Raw genomic sequence first — 1,580 nt, 5'->3', positions numbered from 1 at the left:
ACAAGTAATTCTGGTTTATTTGATGCTTAAGTTTAGAGTCTTAGATGCCTGTCTTCCTGCTTTCTTGTGCAATTTGGAGAGTCGTTTTTAAAGTCCATGGAGTAGAGTAACCGTCCGCACAGCTCACAGGTCCAGCAGGGTTCTCTAGGGACTTGACGACAGGCGGGACGTGCTGCGGTGTCGCTGCCAAAGCCGCCACAGAGGAAGGTACGCCATTGTGCCTTCGGTTCACACTGCTCCTCTTAAAGCGTTAGGCAGCTCCAAAGGCTGGCCAGAGAGACTTCCCGGGAGAAAATGCAGTCTTCGGGGCAGCGGGCTCAGAGTTGCTCGTCAAGGTTTGGGTCCCGGCGACCAGAGGAAAAGAATGCCCTGCAGAGCGTAGCCGTCGGTGCCGAGATGCCGCTGCCCCACCGCCCCACCAAGTGACGCGCGCGCGTCAGCCTGTTCTGCGCGCACACCTGGGTGCGCAGAGAGGCACAACCACTCCCGCTCTCCGGGGAAGGCTCACTCTTCGGTTTCCCAAGGCCAAAGGCCAAGGCCATGCGGATTTCTGAGACGGCTGACGCAGTGCAAGGACTTACACCCCGATTCCCTTCCTATCGACTAGATGGTGGGTGGGGAACCCAAATCCCCCTCTTCCTGGCCGCGCCTTTAGCAAGCTTTAGGGAAAATGCTGAGGTCGCTGGACCCCCAAAGGGTAGGAAAGTGCTGAGTTCACCGCGGGCCGGAGGCCGAGTCCTGCCTCCTGGGTCGGTGCTGCGTGGCTCTCCAGCTGAGTCGGGGCGGAGGGCCCCTGCCAAACCCTTGGGGGCGGGGAAGAGGCAGCTGCGAGCGCGGATAACCCCGAGGTGACCCGGGCGGGCCTGGACCGCCCCTTCCCCCTCCCGCGGGCCAGGCGGCTGGAAGCGGGTCCCCGAGCTGCAGGGGGGAGAGGGAGGCGCGGGCTCGGGTAGCCGCGGCTGTCAGTGCGCTCCGGCCGGGGGCGCCGCCGGCTCAGCGTCCCCTAGCTCGCCTCCTGCGCTCGCCGGAGCGCTCCGAGTGCCTCTTTAGCAGGAGCCAATATCCTTTTGTGCTAATAGGCTTGTCCTCATTTGCTGCCTAATTGGACTATATAAAGCCAATAATAGGCGGGTTCTTATAGCCCGAAGCCAAAGCGCCAAAATCCGAGGGAAGGCGAGGAGGGGGCAGTGGCGGAGGCGGCTGCGGGACCCGGGCTCGGCTGCGCCTTCGCCTGCCTAATCCCATTTGCCATTGTACGCGCCCAATCGCCGTATACTCCCCGCATTTAACTTGGATGACATTTTGATTTCATCATTAGCATCCGGCGCCGGATTGACGCAGCCCCAAGCCGGGGACTGCTCTAGCCGCCTCCTCCCCGGGAGCTGCAGCCGCCGCCTAGCCGCCTCGCTCCCTCGGTGCCGCTACGGGGCCGCTCCCCGCCCCTCAGCACCCCTCCCCCATGCGAGCTAGCCCCGGCCGGGTCCTCACCCCGCCCTCCTGCCGTTGGATTTGCGCCCGGGGCGGCCCCCGACTTTCCGCCCCGTAGTTGAGTTCCGTTTATGGTCTGATTTCCGGCGCCC

This window comes from Neophocaena asiaeorientalis, unplaced genomic scaffold, assembly GCF_003031525.2.
Source record: "Neophocaena asiaeorientalis asiaeorientalis breed wild unplaced genomic scaffold, Neophocaena_asiaeorientalis_V1.1 scaffold108, whole genome shotgun sequence".
NCBI classification, from domain to species: Eukaryota; Metazoa; Chordata; class Mammalia; order Artiodactyla; family Phocoenidae; genus Neophocaena; species Neophocaena asiaeorientalis.
This window is presented reverse-complemented; position numbering follows the sequence as displayed.